Below are 14,895 nucleotides of genomic sequence, written 5' to 3' on the forward strand. Positions count from 1 at the left end.
ATAAATACATACAGTACATACACAAAAAATAGAGCACCGCAAAATAATACGTTTTTTTTTTTTTACAGGTGCATGTATTGGTGAGTTTTGTTTAATTTTTTTTTTTTGTGAACTGCTGACAATATTTCTCCCTATTTTAAAATAACTAGTGACTATTATTATTTAGAGAGTGTATATTTAAATGAAATGACAAAACCACAACACATCAAAACAACCCAAGATCATTAAGTATTTGCAGAGCTTTAATAACTTAAAATAAATAAAACAAAATAACATTAAGAAATCAGTATTTGTTGGCTCGGTCTCCACCAGTCTTTCACATTACTCACACTTTTCGCAAACAGAAGCAGCTCAGCTCAGCTTGATGGTTTGTGAACATCTATCTTCCTCTTAATGACATTCTACTGTAGACGTCTACACTGTATATACCATATGTATTATACGACCATACTGTTCTGTCTTACAGACTGAGTGAGTGCAGGAAAAAAAACATGCTTGAGAGATAGTGTTATGTAATACGCTTGTGTTTCACACACACACACACACACACACACACACACACACTAGCAGTGGATGTGTTATTATTTTGGAAACAGCTTGCTTCAAATTAGAGTAGGAGTCAGACTCATGCTTCTCTGCATTATGGATTAATTTTAAAAACCTGACACCTCATCTTGGGGGCTTGAAGTTTAGTGTAGAGTTTTTTTGGTGACATGTTTTAGTGCAGCTCTGTAAACTCCTAGCCTGACTGTCTAGCAGATGAAATGGTGACCCAAAGGAGTGTTACCTTGTCAGTGTGCCGAAACAGAGAGAGAGAGAGAGAGAGAGAGAGAGAGAGCGAGGCAGGAAGTTCAGTTTCCTACCCCAGGTGTGACACGCTGGCTGCTGTTCATTGTCTGTGACTGTATGTTGGTGCAGCTGCATTGCTGCTGCATTTATCATCAGAAGAAATGCTGTCGAAGCCCAAAATGTAACCAGAAATTCATTGAATACAACATTGATTTCTGAATGTGCGCAGTACACACAATGCACCTGAAATGAATTTTAAGTGATTCACTCACTACCAGGTTTAATTCATTTTCCCTAAGAAAGAAAGAAAGAAAGGAGTTTTAATACTGTATGTCCCCCGGGACAAACGCTGGTACTGTAACTAGCCAGCGACACTTAGGTCCTTTTCTCACCGTCATTATAACATGAAAACCAAATCAATTTCCCTGTCTGCCACACAATACTTTCATGCAAGAACCTAAAAAGGGTTGTTTCCCCTTTCTTTCATCAGGAGCTTATAATTTATTATTATTATTTTTTTAAATGCAGCTCATCACAGGATGCACGGGACTTGTAATTGCTTCCCTGCAGATTGCTGGCTCATTGAGAAAGTGGGCTAATTGTGTAGGATGGGACTATTTGGTGACCTTGATACGGTGCAGTTACTGCAAACTCTTTTCTCCCCCCCCCTTTTTTCCAGCATGTGACGGAGCTAAATATGAAATATGTATTATGCGCAAGGGCATTTTGAAGAGTTCTGTCCATTGCATGATACCAAATGTTACAGTAGATGATTCCGAATAAATTCAATGACCTGCTGGAAGGCTGGGCCGACCACATGTGGACATGCTGACGGGCAGCTCTTAGTGCGTCTTCAGTCCACCACTTGACACTTTTCTTATTTACTTCTGCTGTGCCATCTGGCCTGTTTTGCTTCTTGCCCATGGAAGAGGATTAGTCACACTTTCCCTTCACACCCATGGCGACGATTTTACTCTGGATTAGGAAGAAAAAAAAACGTGAGAATAGAGAACGCTGTGGTTAGAAATGATCAGAGGAAAGAATTTCAGGCTGGAGAGTTCAAAATAATCTATTTTTTAAATAATATTCACAAAGATAAATGTTAGTAAATAATAAGCATGTAACTGTAGCATCCTTGTACTGTACGTCAGAAATACTTTAATGACCCACCTTACAGCAGAAAGATCCCTGTTTTGCTTTCAGTTTTTCTCATTAAAAACAACAACCTTAGCGTAATATTATATAATGACTAAGTCATGAAGCGCCCTGACCTCAAAGGTGATTATTTCCCAATAATAGCATATTTCATAGTTTTTTGTTTTTTATTAGATAACAGCTAATTTCCAAGTTATGTTAAACCTCTCAAGATCCAAATTTCACATGCATTTTTTAGTTTTCCTATAAATGTGGGATTAGTAGCACCTACTGTATGTAATAAGTATAAAATCGAAGCATTGTCTTTAAACAGGAAACAAGAGTTTGACACCCTCTTGTCTTTCTGCTAATTAGCGCTTTTTCTCCCACTTCCCCTAGATGTAGATGTTATAAAGTGTTTACTAATAAAGACAACAGGTCCAAGTTAGATGGAATGAAATATATGATGCTGAGACCCCATAAAGTGATGTCTCCATATGAGGACATGGGGTCATCAATCAAACTGGTTAGTTCCTAATATCTCACGTTTTTATATTCATGCACTATACAGTACATACCGACTTCTATATTAACAAGACAAAAGATGCAGCTTGTCATGTTACTGAAAAACAAAAACAAAGACCACCATTACAGTATAAAGTCTTTACCCACTCATCGTCTATAACGATTTATCCTTTGTACAGGTCAGTGGGTGGGCCTGCAGCCTATCCTAGGGTGACTTATCCCACGAGGCAGGGTGCCCTAAGTCTCCAGGGTGCCAATCCATCGCAGGGCACGCATACTCATTTACACACTACAGGCAATTTGTCAAAGCCAATTAGCCTAATCTGCATGTCTTTGGACTGTTGGAGGGAACCAGAGTACCGCGAGAAAACCCACCAAGCGCAGAGAGAACATACAAACTCCACACACACACACACACACACATAGACTCTAAGGCAGGAACCGAACTCGAACCATGGAGGTACAAGGCCACAGTGGTTACCACTACACCATTATAATGCCTTATATAGACTTCTGTGTAACTCAAAAGGAACGATTTTACCTCTAACACTGGAGACTCCTTCCATTTAAGACCCTTTATAAATTGTAAGTACACAAACCCTAACATGTTTGAAGTAGCTGTAAAAGCAAAAAAAGTGGTGCAACAGGAAAGTGTTGGCTCCATCATCTGGAAATCATGAGTTGTTTCTTGACAGTGCCTGGAGTCCTGCAAGGGAGTAAACCTGTCCATGTTTCTGTCTGAGAGAGATGACATACTGTACCCTCTCTCTTTCCCCTTAGTGCCTGAAGATTACGCTTTTCGCAGAGTCTCGCAGCGTGCTACAGTACGCTGCTGTGAAGGAACTACATGGCAATAAGGTGGACATTTGAGGTACAAGTGGGTTTCTACCATGATCTTAGTCTGTCCAACCGCTAGACTAAGTACTTTAAGAGATTCTGGTGGTTTTTACTACTGCTGTCAATCAATTAAATCATTTAATCTAGTTAATTACAGGTCATACTGTAGTCTGTGATTAATCACTCAGATTTAAAATACTCAGATTTACTTTATTTATTATAAACGTGCGATGCTGGAATAAAGAAATGCATGACAAACTGATTAGAGGAAACAGATTATGCAGTTTTTTAATATCTCAAACATTTAACAATTAACAAAAAAATAAATAAATAAAAATCTCTCGAATGGGACCGGCGCTGTATGCAGTGGCTGGGTGGTATGGCGTTGTGGCGACCCACCGACAGCAGCGCTCGAACCTGGAACCTCAGATCATCTTTTACCAATTTACTGTACATGATTGCAGGACGTTCTATGTAAATGATACTCCTGGATGGTATGTAGCCAACAATCCAAGAGAGATGGAAGGAAGTAAAAGCACAAGAAATCCAAATTGGACAGAAGAACAGTGTTTACTTTTACGTTTAGTGTTTGGAGAATATTACTTCTTTCCACCATTTTGTTCTTTGCTATAAAAACTCTTAAGGTTCCTCCTCTTGAGTTGACTTGAACACTTCTTGTATGATAGGAGAAAACTGTTGGTGGATGGGAGGAGGCAGAGAGGAAATTAGGTAGAAAAATAAACTAACAGAAGAAACAACTAAATAAAAGTGTATCAACGATCAATATTAGGTCAAACTGTCAGGAAACCAAGATAAAACTATTAAGGCTAATACCAAACATAGGCCATGCCTAAGGCTCCTATCAATTGATTAGTCAAGGCCGGTTAGATGTGTCTAGAATCATAGCTGCCTCCTGCGGAGATGCTTGTGAAATATCCTGATACATGTCCGCTGTAATTTCTCGAACCCTCCAGTCCACTTAAACGTCTTGCTTCTGTTCCTGCAGCTTTTTCCTTGAAAGTCTTTTACAAAAATAATAATAATAATAATAATAATAATAATAATAATAATAATAATAATTTAATATGTCAACAAAAAAAACATACAATGAACAACATAAGAAAGAAACAGATGAACAAAATGACACCCATCACCCGGGCAAATGATTTCAAATCCCATCCCTTTTATCGTTGTAGTAATTACTCTTTTCTGTGAGTGTACTTGGTTTGTTCTGAATGTTGTGTTCATCTGTCATCTGACAAAAGCGTCTCTGAGGACACAGAAAGGTGACACTGCTGTTAGTGTGTGTAACGATAACAAAATAAAGTGCTATTTTCTGTAATAGAGAGGTGATGTAGGAGGTCATGAGAAGAAATGTTTTGACACTACCCGTGACAGTGACTCCGCTCTCGATCAAGAACCTTCTCACCTGAACAGATCAGATAAAAAAAATAAATAAAAGGACACGATACCACAAGCATGAGGTGGAGTTGAGACGGACTTGCACTGTATACCTACTGCCATGTAAGATTTGTGATCTCCAGTTGTGAACAACAAGACAAGAGGCCGCAATAAGGGAAACATCTAACTGGCTTGTTTTAAGCTCTGGCCAATAGTAAATTGGCAAAAAAGTGCAAAAGAATGTAATAAGACGTAATTTTTTTTTTTTTTTTTAAGAAAAAAGGTGAGACCTATGCGAATGTCTAACAATTGCTAAAAATACATTTTATATAAGGTCCCTATTAACCTACTGAGACCCAGAGTATACTGTTGCATTCACGGTCATCACTGTTTCTCTTGATTAGCATACAGTAACTATGAACATACAGTAATTGCTATCTTCAAAGAGAAGGATGTTCGGCAAAAGAATAACAACCAACAGTTCTCATATGATGACTGAATAAGAATTTTTACATGACCCCACCATACAGGTTATTTTGCACTGTGGTCAGTAAGTGTGCACTAGTTAACATGTATATATAATATAATTTTTACTCACTCGCTTTACTTTAGTCAAAAATTGGTTGATATATACGTTATATTTTTTTAAAAAGCAATTACAATACTGTTTTATATTATTACTAGTATATTTATCTTTATTGCGCCCACTATGTTGGTCCCCTCTTTGCTAATAGCACTAGTGAAACATCAGCACTGCTCCAAGTCTGCTTCTGTTTATTCCTATCCCATATGTGCTGGTGTAAAATGGTCACGATGCCGCCTGTTGTTCTTTAATTATTGTAATTTCTCATCCTTCTTTTTTTCCATTAAAAGTAAAAGATCAAACGTCCGCTAAATTCTGACGTGACTCAATCTGCCGGCTCTGCCACATCCTCTACTGCTATTAAACACCCAGACTTTGCATTTTAATGCGGAATGGATCTCTAGTCTTTAAAATGCTTTGTGAATCTTAATGAATTGGCAAACTGTTTGGACTTGAGTTCTTAAAAGCTTCAATAATATGGAAATGAGTTTAAAGATTTGGCACTCAATTAATTCATTACACACCAAAAACAGGGGCTGTTCATGTGCAGGAAAACTCAAGTTAACTGATCTAAAAACAATAATGATGCGTTAAAAATTAAAAAAGGATGTAATTTGCATACCATAATGCATAATTTAAGACATATAAAAACAAATGACGATCTGGAAGGAGGTGTAAATGGAGATTTATAATTTGAGATTTGAGTGCAGCCTTACATCATGTACAATACGCGTTTCTGAATAAATGGGTCTTTAGTTGAGTTTTGAGTTTGGTTGGAGAATCTGTGTTAGGGATTTTTTCGGGGAGAGAATTTTAGAGATGACGATCAGTACGACTAAAGGCTCTAGTGCCCGTGGTGGTTAGGTGGGAAGAGGATGTGTAACAAGGAGCCTTGATGAAGAAGAGCAGAGAGTGCAAGAGGGCGTGTAGAACTGAATTATATGTACGGTAAGAAGTGGTAACACCGTGAAGTGCTTTTAAAGTGAGCAGGAGTATTTTAAACTTTATACGGTATTTGATTGGAAACAAGTAGAGTTGTAGAAGGGGGGGGGGGGGTTGGGGTGATGAATTAAATTGGCTGATTGGGTTATGATACGGGCAGCAGCGTTTTGGATAAGTTAAAGTTTATGTATAATGTTTTTTGTGGTATGCTAGTTAGAAGTGCATTACAGTAAATCAGTACGGATGTGGCCAAGTGCATGAATGAGAGTGGAAGAAGTGTGGAACGGTTGAAGATGCTGAATGTTACATAGCTGGAGGTAACTTGATTGGCACGTGAAAGGACAAAGTGCCATCAAGGATAATGAGAAACTGTTGGACGTGGATAAAGTTTAATGACAAGGTAGAAAATGCAGTTTATTTACTCATACAAATTAAATGAAATTAGATTGAATTAGATTTAACTTTGACATTGTACAAAGTGCACGTACAAAGCAAATGAAATGCATTTAGAATTTAACAAGAAGTGCCTGAGGCCTCGTTCACACGGGCATTAAGTTTTTGGATAAACGAACGCGCTCTGAACGTCCTAGACGTTTATGTAGTGGCGTTTTGTAGTGGCGCTTGATTGACTTCTACACCGGCGTTCGTTTGTCTCTGTCTAACAGCAGGCCCCAGCCCAAATTGTAATTTGCGTGTTAACCTGTGGGGGCAGTGTTTCGGGAACTGGATATGAAAGCTCGTCGCTACTGGGTTTACTCTCTAACTGCACAACGTCGGATTAAAGGAAGTTTTTTTTTTGTGGTTTATGAAGAAATGCGAAAATTTCTGCGTAAGTTTTTCAACAATCTTTTTTTTTAATTTCGTCCTTTTCCGCATTTCCCTATGTATAGCATGTAGGTTTTTTTTGCGTTCGTTGGGTTTTAAACACCAAGAAAAAGCTGCATGCAACGTTTTTTTAATGCCGTATAAACGCGCAGCTGGACAAACGCACGTCACCAAAGCCCGTGTGAACACTCTCATTGACTCCTGTGTGTAGAAAACACTCGCCGCTTGATCCGCGAACGCAAGAAAAACGCTCGCAAGAAAAACGCTCGAGTTTAACGCCCGTCCGAACAAGCCCTAATTGACCAATTTACAATAACTATCAATGTGTTATTGTAACAAACAGAAGGTGTAGTAGGTAATAAAGATATGCTATATATAGTGTATATAGCATAATATTGTATTGTGCTCTGGATAGACGTGTCTAAAAGTGCTCCAAAAAAGTGACACTATATACAATATTTACATATACAAGTTCTGAATGATACCGTACAGTAAAAAGATAAAACATGGGTGGAATATACTGTAGTATAAAGTGATGAGTATAAAGTTATGGATGGTGCAAAGACGCATAGTGGACGAAGTGGTGCAATATAGACGGATATGGACATGACATTCCAAGTCTGAAGTGGGACATGACACCCTATTGCATCATCCTACAAACACTTACTCATGTTCCTCCTGTTCTTATCATGTAGAAATCAGAAGAGAATGAAGCCTTGTTTGGGGATTTTACTGTTATTTTGGCTCTCGATCAAACACCCTTTCCAAAACTAATCTGGCTGTTTTCAGTCGTTATGACTAATGATGTTGGACGGCGTACTTGGATCTAATCCTGATTTCTACTACAAGCACTAACTTCTGTATGGTTGAACATCAGCTGCCGTTAACAGCCGCACACCATGCCTTAGCTAATAGGTTTGTACTGCTATGTAAACTGGGAGAAGCATTTTTTATTTCTACACCAGAGGTCATCTTTGAGGTTATTCAGCTGGTATTCTGAGTTCAGGAAAGACTGAAGTAAAATACTGTCTCTACCTGGAGACTAGTGGGAACAGGGAGACGTAGGTGGTAGACTGTCTCTCTGGTGACATGTTAGCCTGCCTGATGCCCTACGGCCACATGATGCAAAAAAAAAAAAAAAAAAAAAAAAAAGGTCTACCTTGTTAACAGTCATGTCATTCCACCTTGTTAGAAAGGCATTGCATTGCCTCCACTTGTTCTGAACTTACAGTTCGAACCTGACCAGTGAAGACTGAAATGGATTTTTTTTGCTCCATGAGCATGCTCACAGAAGCAGTCTCATCAATTTCATCTGAAATAAGACATCCCTTAGGCTGAATATTACACTTAGCTAAACCACGAGCCAAATCCCATCTAAAACGTGCATGTTGGAAAGAGTATTAAATTGTAGAATTTATAAAATGTGGGTGTCTGGATATCACTTTATTATAAGTGGTCTAGGGTTTAAATATATTGCAATTCTTATCCATGTACAAAATGTATCTAGTTATTAAACTCTTTTCACCTCGATCTCTTATCGCCTATACTGTATTCAGGGTTACGGGGGCTTGAAGCCTATCTCAGGAGACTTGGGGTACATCCTGGATGGGGTGCCAGTCATTTGCAGGGCACACACACATTCACATTCACACACTATGAGCAATTAGGGAAAACCAATTAGTCTAACATGCATGTCTTTGGATTGTGGGAGGAAACCAGAGTACCCAGAGGAAACCCACCAAGCCACGGGGCAAACGTGCAAACTCCATGCACACAGACCCTGAGTCGAATCGAACCTGGAACATGAAGGTGCGTGCCAACAGTTCTAACCACTAACCCGCCGCGCCGCCTAGTCTCTTTTTAGTGATATAACGTTAACCACTTCATTATATCAACTCTTACTTGTGTAACAAACAAACTGTAATAGCAATTTTAGAGGTTTGAAAATGTCGGTTTTTTTTTTTTGCTTAATGTCTAAAATTCAAGCTTCAAATGAGACTAGAATAAATAACACAAAATACTCTTATTTGAAAAAAAGTTTATCTAAGGACTGTTGTTGAACTCTGGACGCAGGGTTAAGCTCCACAATTTAACACCACACTTCAAGAGGACATTCCTATTCATGAGACCTACAGTACACAGGTTCACCTCAGGTACTCTCAAATGTGTTTACAACAACAACAACAAAAAAAAAACTGCTCTAACTAAAGTCAGAATGTGTGCTGGCCTTTAGAAACACTACCCTATAATTTGCCACTACACATGGTAAAATCTAACGATGACACCAGAGCAATCTAATGAGTCCTCAAAGATCTCTATTTCAGCCAACACTTTCATTTCCTTGAGATCTTCCTTCATGATAATGGATGCAATCTTGCTTTAAAGTGAATAACAGCTATTAAAACCACAGAAGTAGCAAATGGCAAAATTATGGTTAACTTGCATAATTGCAATTGCACGAGGATGTTTCTAATTACAGGCTTTGTTATTTTACAAAGTAACAGTTTTTTTCATCTTTAAATTGGATAACTGTTTTTTTTTCCTTATTAAACACAAAATCTTTAATGAAAATAAAGATGGACACCTAAAAGTTGTTGAAAAACAAATAAAAAAATAAGAATACTATTAAAAATCAGCCATGCACGTTTTACATCATTTAAATCCAGTCCTATTGCTTTACTTTTTAGTTTTGCATCATTACTTTCTTAGTATAAAAACTTATTCTGATTATAATCCTACGTGAATTAATTTCTCCATCTATTCCTACATTTTCAGTAATCGCTTCATTTTAGTTAGTTCGCACAATAGATCCTACGTCTATCCCAAAAAATATATATATATAAACAAAAAAGGCTGAAATTTTCCCTGGATAAGGCCATTATTTCAAGCACCATACAAACCCACTTAGACATCCATTTTAAACCAGGAGTAAATTAGACTTTTTAAAAATAGGGCTACATATCAAACCTCTATGATTGCTTCTCTGGGTTAAACTTAACAGGTACAGTATGATGCATCTGTTAGAAAAGTTTTCACTTATAACTCTATTAATGCTAGAAGAACTCTTCTCTCAACAAAAAAAAACAACTCTGCAGACAGTCCATCCACTGGAGTATATACAGTAGAAATAAAAAAAACAACTAACAAACCAATCCACATGGAGACAGGGAAAGGTATAGGATTCTTCACCGACAACAAACAGAGTTCATAATCAGACCCCAGATCTTGCACCGCCATGTTGCATCAGACTAAGACTAAAACTGACATGTGAAATACTGAAAAAAAAGTTGAAAGTTACATTACAATCAGTTGGCATTTGTAAAGCTTACAAAGTGCTGTTTTGGCCATTGGGTGAAGGCTTATAAGTAACCGCAGTTATCTTATACAGCTATCATAGCTAATACGATTACTCCCAGCCATCATTAACCAACACTCTCTCATCAGTATTTCGTTATCAAAGAGCTGCCAATTACATCTCATTCTCTCTCCCTGCTGCTTGTATCTATCTATCTGTTTCTGTCGTTTATTCACTGCACTGCTGGATTTGATTTACGGAGCTGTCAGCAATTATTGGTGCTTTCATTCAATCATTTATCTTCAGCAACTACTTTATCCTGGTCAGGGTTGAGGTGGATCCAGAGCCCTTCCCTGAAACAATGGCTGTGAACCAGGAATAAACCAAGGACAATTTAGAGCAGCCAGGGGCAAATTGTGTCTGGCCAATCCACCATGGTTTTGGAAGCACACAACGAACATTGTGTGTGTGTGTGTGTGGATCAGGGATCCTGCTACCCACTGTTATGCACCCACAATGTAAATTATGAATCTTATTAAGGGGATGTTAGAGGTTTCAGGGTTATTTGCTTATATCCCTAGCAAATGAATAATGCAGCAGCATCCACTCAGCAAACACAGCAATGTTCAGTAAGCATAACCGGTTAATCTCCGAAAGTAGTGTGCACAGCATGTCCTTTATCTCAATTATTAAAGAGTATGGAAATTTAGTTGTTGAAACAACAAGGCCCTATAGTGATCTGAGGAGTTGCATTTGTCTCACTTTAATATACAAATAGGTCAGGAACTTAACTGAACATTCCCAGAATACCAGAGCCACAGAGTGTAATCAAACGTTCTACAGTTAGATGATATAAAATGGTACTATACAAGAGTTTGTTCCGACTAAGTGATCAGATTGGATGAAAGGCATTCCATGAGTGATGATATGAAGCATAACAGCACTGGGAACTTCAGCCAAATGTATTCCACATGTGTTAGAGCAATCATTAATTATTACACTAACTGTCAGCCTGCAGCTTGTGTGAAAGTGGGTCAGTACGATCTGTTAAGAGTGGAAACCAGCTGCCCGCCAAAACCAACATTCAAACCCAGTCACAGAAGCACGTTCAGCAAGAACAGACACCCGATAACATTATGTCATCTTAAACAGCATGCCAAAACAATAAAACAATAAACGCTTCCAAGTTCTCCAAATTGCCTCTGTGTTGTTTTGTTCATGGCTGACACGAGCTAACAAAGCTAACTAGCAAGGCTGAATCAAAAATCCCTTTCCATCCCCTGATCAAGGGCACTACTTGGTGTGTGGAACGAGGGATTGTACAGTACACCTACTGTACATAGCACACTAGCTTTCCATTTTATGCTGTTTGTCATTCGACACTGGAACCCAGATGTTAGACGTGAATTAAGTGGAAATATACAGCAATGTAAGTAACATAACTGAGTAATTAAGCAAAAGAATCACAATCTGTTAATAATAAATGATGTTTGCAGAATTGTTGTATGAATGCATTATCACACTCGAGGTCGTGTTGTTGTCGTGCTGAATATCAGCACGGCCGTTATCTCTTCAGCACACGGCCAGCGCCCTTGCTCCTACAACCACTTAATTTTCAGTTCAACAGCACTCCCTCTCGAGTCATATTGCTTAATGATATCGTACATAATATGTTGTGATCCTTCTACTTAACAGATCCTTAATTAATCATCTATGAGGTATGCTACACAGGGTTCTCCACTACATCATCAAAACACCACCACTGGGAACATATATTTAATGAAAAATGGTGTCCATCCCTTCCGTACATATCCAGCAACATGTAGACTCTATTCCAAGGGGTATTCACGCTCTTCTGGAATCTTGTAGCTGCCTGGAACTACAGTAGGTTGGTTTTGTTCACAGCTCTCACAAGGTTTCACTGATATTGTTTCCAACCTGTTGGATGTCTGGTTGTATTCAGAAGCATTTAACAAAAGAGTTTCTCGATCCCAAATACGTTTATTGTTATCATTTTGTGAAGTGTTATAAAGTGGTGTAAAAGAAATGCATCTGAGGGCCGAAGCACTGTAGTCTATTTTATTGGCAGGAACACTTGTATAAAACCTGTTCATGTATAAGAACATCGCAAAAATGCACATCTTGAGCTCGGCTGCATGACTAAGAAAATCTTCTCATACTGTATGAACCTGACTTCTGGTTTGCAGGTTCTCCTGCATGTTGATGTAGTCCAAACCTTACTTTCCTTGGCTGCTTGAGTGATGGCACCACAGGAACAAACAAACAAACAAACAAACAAACAAACAAACAAACAGAAAAATCTAAATCAATGAACCTAGTGGAATGTGGCCTCGAGTAGTTTTGCCAGTAGTGAAATGCCCATTTTTTTCTTCTTTTCTCTTAAAATTTCACTATTTATAAGATCATGCCCTAAAGCCTTATGACCACTGAGCAATGAATCAGTACCAAAGTATTAAATGTATAAATAGCTTGAGGGAAATACATTTTTTTTTACAGTTTGTCCCATTAAATGAAGTGGAGCTGTATGCAGTAAAAAACCCTGGTGACATCAATACCATGTAAAACTAACTAAGGTTATGAAAAAAAAAAATAATTCTTCTTCCTATTTTGTTTTTTTGTAGTGACTTTACTGTTGTTAACTGTTCGTACACACTTCCTCTCATCCATTTTATATAGCACTGTGTTATTGTATAATTTAGTTATGTGTAGCCTCAGGTAATTCTGTGTTGTTTTATGTAGCTCAATGGTCCTGGAGAAATGTTGTACCGTGCCAGCTGGATATGATGCCAATGAGATGACAATAAAAGCTTCTATGATGCCTAAAATTACTTGTTAAGCCTTTGTCCGCTGTTTATACAGTATGTGCACATTTATTGATTTTACAGTATAGACCATAACCATTGCCATGAAACTTTTATTTCTGAATCCAGTGTCTAATATGACTTCAATGAAGCATGCATTTTGATGACTCCGCAACATTGGAACTTACTTTACTTGTCAGTAAAATTACTCACCCCACCATATAGTAACTAGAAGCGTATCTGAATGCATCATTTATTTAAATTCAAAGTCATCCTGGACATCCTGCATCCTCACATCTTTATGGCTTTTAAAAAACTTCACAAGCACTATAAGTTCACTTTGATTTAAAGGGTTAATCCACAACATAATAATAATAAAAGACAGTACAAACATTCAAATGCCACAAACAATAACAGTACACACTGTAAACACTGATAGGTGTGTCCTACTATATACAGTATGGTGATGGTAATAAAAGGTATATACTGTACAAGGTGAACCTGTGATGTGGTAACTATGGTAACACTTCAGTATTCAGGAAATGGAAACCTCCAGTGGCTGTACAGTTTGTTTGATTGTCGGATAACGCTGTAATGGAAAGTTTGTACATTTTATAGGATAATCTTTTGTAGGAGGTTGTAATTCTTAATGAGCATGCATAATCTCACAAGGAACAGGTGCTTCAAACGTAGTAGAGCTTTCAAAAACACTAGTTCTGGCTATTATTCTGTGAAGATTCTCAGCCATCCAGGTGAGATTATCTGGTAGTTGAGTCATGAGAACTGGACTTGTTCAGAAGAAAAGCTCGACAACTCATCCAAGTAGCCTTTTCAGTCGACTTTTGGGATACAAGCCCATGAATAATTTTGAACTAGATTTTTAAGTAATTAAAAAAAGATCAGCATTTCAAAAAAAATCGCTTATTTTTAATTAAGTTTGATTCATCTTTAAGAAAACGTATGTATATAAAAGGAAGTCAGACTGACCCTTGTGATGAAATTTATACTGAATGAAAGCGTAATGGCATTTACAGAAGACTTAAAGCGGCGTATGATGAGACTCTAAGCCACAGTAAAACATCTGAACAGTGCAAACGTTTTAAAGCAGGCTGTATGTCCATGAAGGCCGATTCCGGATGCGGTGGTCTGAAGCCCTTGTAGTCCTCCCCGTCAACATTCAGTGAGTGGAACGCCTGATTCTTGAAAATTGACTTCTGTCTGTGGGAACTGCACACACACTTAAGCCCAATCCCAATTCTATTTTCTACGAAATGGAAAGGGGAAGGGTTAAAATATTTCCCCTAAGAAATGGGACACCACTACAACACTGTTATACATCATCATACGTATCCGTTTATTTACATGTACACATATGGCCGTAAGCAAAACAAACAATGCGTTATCAAATTCTCGGCAAACTGCTGTGCTACTGAACTTTTATATTTGTTTGTAGCAGTAAAGTGTATATGACATAAAATATATTTTTGTAATATCGTGCAATCGGTGCTATCCGCTAGCAAACTTTAGCGATTTTTTTTGCAACGTTTCTTTACAGAACATCACCATAAACACAAACACAAGACTAAAGGTAATATACATATAAATTTGTCAGAATAATCCTTATTAATGGCAAAAATTAGTTACATATATGGGTCTGCTCGCTCGAGTGAGCAGCCTTGTTGAAAATTTCGCTTAGCCTTTCATTTGAAGTAAGGTCCCGAAAAATCTTCATTTGGAGGGCT

The sequence above is a fragment of the Clarias gariepinus genome, chromosome 13 (assembly GCF_024256425.1).
Source record: "Clarias gariepinus isolate MV-2021 ecotype Netherlands chromosome 13, CGAR_prim_01v2, whole genome shotgun sequence".
NCBI lineage: Eukaryota > Metazoa > Chordata > Actinopteri > Siluriformes > Clariidae > Clarias > Clarias gariepinus.